Here is a 3071-nt window from a genome sequence, read left to right as displayed (position 1 = left end):
GTTCTGACTTGGGGTTATTGTGGTTATGTATACTGCACTGATGCACAAAGGTCTCCCTGGGACAGCAGTGACCTGGCTGTGGTGGGGAAAGGAAATATCCAGCAAGGCTGGACCTTGATTCCAAGAGCAAGTCCAGGCTTCTCTGCCCCATCTTGTTACTATCACATAATGTGGCATGGCCATGACTTTTTAAACCACCTCCAGAAGAACAGAGCAGTACCCACTGTTAATATCTTTGATAGTTAGGATGCTCACCTGGAGACAGCTAAAAATGTCCATAGGGATGTAACCCTCCACTCCAGCATCCAAGGGACACATTCAAGCCATCCGGCATGGGCTGTGCAGGGAGGTAAGGGCACGCAGTGAAGCACAGCTATAAAGACAAAGAAAATGAGTCATGGTCCAGCAAGGAGAGGAGAAACACAGCTCTGTACCCACCTGGATACATGATTCCTTTGTTCATCATCAATTTGGATGGCAGCAACTGAATCAGCCGTGCAGATGGGGTCTGTGCTGTGATCGTGCAGGTCAATGCAAGCATTTTCTAAGGGGAAAAAATAGATTTCCTTTGAATAAGGGAGATCTCAGCCCCACCAGTCACCTGTGCACCCCCATGGGAAGAGGCATATGACACAGCTTGCCTTGCCTTTCCGCTACTCAGTATTGAGCAGGTGGTGCCCAGATCAGAGGGTGCCTCAACACATTTAGAGGAAATCAAGTTAGCAGCTGTGATTAATAGCTGGTAAATGTCTAATCATAACGGACACGTTTCTAATGCATTTAGCAATACCAGGGCTCCTGCCTCCTTGCCTGGAGCAGCGAGGTGCTGAGTGCTCCTGAGCCACAGAGCCCCTCAGCAGCACTTAGCTCAATGTCTTTATTAGCTCTTTATGGACCACACATCCGCTAAGGCCATGTGGAAAGCAACGCAGAACAGGATGAGGAATATCGGGGCAGGGTTTAAAAGGTTTGAGGTTATTCTTTTCCCCCAAGAAAACTTCAGTTTTGTGGCGAATAGAACTGAAAGTTACTAAGCCTTTTCTTTTTAATGACACAAATAGCTTTGATCTGTGGTTATATGACCCTGACCCATTTCACCCCATGGACCCTGGAAGATGATGTTTCTTTTAAAGTGATACTGTCTTATGTCAGTTAAACAAAGTAATTCACTTATGAGAGATGTGACTGCAAATCTGAGCTTGGACCACAGAAGAATGGAGACATCTGCATTGCCAGATGCAGCCAGCTGTGTGCCTACAGGAGAAACACATTTCAATGGGAGTTTTATTTGACTTGAAGCCACTAAATTGAAATGAAAGATAAAAGAATGATTGGAGAGGAGGAGGCTGAAATGGTTTATTGAAATAAGCCAAAGTTCTCTCAAAACATCTTGACCTTTGCTTGTATTATCTAGGAAAGCGCCATATTTAGCTAGAAAAAAAAAATCAAATAGAAAAAAAAAGGTTATGATTTTCCTTCTGGTTGAAGATTGGGGATGGGGGGTTTGCCTTTTCATGTTTTTTCTCATTTTAATGCCACTGCTCCTTCCTTTTCTTCTTCTACACCTATTCTTTCTGCTTATATCCATGTGTAGCTCTTCCCCTGCACCTCCCAGCCACTTGAACCCATGGGGTCCCTCCTGCAGCAAGCAGACGCATGCTCACCCCAGCAGCTCCCCATTAGCACGCCTGTGTGCTAAGGAGCTGCAGGGACAAGGACAGGGACTGGATGGGATGGTGTGGGGTGATTCTTGACTCCCTACCAGTGCAGGGTGATGCTGTGGCAGAGAGCAGTGCTGTGAGCACACAGCTCTTTGCACTGATAGGCTCTGAGGGTTTTAAGAGAGGAAATCCCAACAGAGGCTCTGCAGGTGAAGTGATTTATAAGCTCCAAATAAAGCACTCTTTTCCTAAGAGGGACAATCAAGGCCAAAAAAACCACAGGCCCATGACAGTCACATTCAACACCTGTGAAGTGCTTTATCTCTCAATGCACTGTGCACCCAGTGATGTGGGGGTACTTTCTAAAGCTGTCAGAAGACATACAAGTGCTGAAATGCCTCTGGCAGGCTTTGGAGGAACCTTTATAGAGATACATGAAGTGGGACAAGCGCAGACCCTGAGCAAAAGCACACATCAAACACCCGGTGCTGCAGGTGTTGTGCTGCGCTAGAAGCAGCTTTGCACTGGCGCTGCTCAGCCCACACCATGAGGACAGAACAAGGATCCAAGCCAGCCATAGCCCCACAAGCAAGTAATGAGCAAATTCATGGGGTCCAGGAGGGTTTTTAGCAGTGCCATGAGGAAATGCAGGTGAGAAGTAAGTCAGAGCCCAGCAGATCCACGGCTATGGTGATGACAGACTTACCCAAGAGTGGATGTGTTGGGCTGCAGTGCAGCCTTGGTGCTGGGTTCCTCACTGGGGAGTAGCTTGTCATCACCCCAGGAGCATGACACAGCCTCGCTCCTCACAGCACGGGATGAATTGCAATATCCTAGCAAGAACACATCGCTTTCAGAGCTGTAACCAATATACAAGTCCATTGGCAGCAGATGTTATTAATGATGCCAATACATATTTTCTTATTAATCTTCCATACTAGGCTTGTGTCTATCTGCAAATGATTATCATTCATTTTCCTGACAAATCTATCAAGATCATTTATTACTGTTCAGCAAAGGATCTTCTTTTAAACAGAGATTAATAACGTTGCATTTTATCTGGCTGGCTGAGCCAAAGGAAATGAAATTAACAATGAGCCCTACAAACATGTCATCACTTTAATTTACCGGAAAATACTTAAAAATGTTATTTAAAAGAATATACGCTGCGGTGGGCACAGCTCATTACAAAGGAAAGAAATGAAACCACATGCATTTTAGCAGGGTGGAGAGTAAGCTTGCTAACAGTGCACCCTGTTTCCTCTGGCTCCTTGCACTTGTTTTCTGAGACAAGGAGAAGCAGCTCCTACAGCCTCTGTTGGGCAGATGGGCACCTGCCTAGGTGAATTGCAGCTGATTGTCACTGTTCCTGGGTTAAAGCAGACCCTTTAAAACATGGGAGCACAAAGA

This window comes from Neopsephotus bourkii, unplaced genomic scaffold (genome assembly GCF_033783945.1).
Source record: "Neopsephotus bourkii isolate Nb327-2 ecotype Australia unplaced genomic scaffold, CSIRO-AGI_Nbou_v1 NB_234, whole genome shotgun sequence".
Lineage (NCBI taxonomy): Eukaryota > Metazoa > Chordata > Aves > Psittaciformes > Psittacidae > Neopsephotus > Neopsephotus bourkii.
This window is presented reverse-complemented; position numbering follows the sequence as displayed.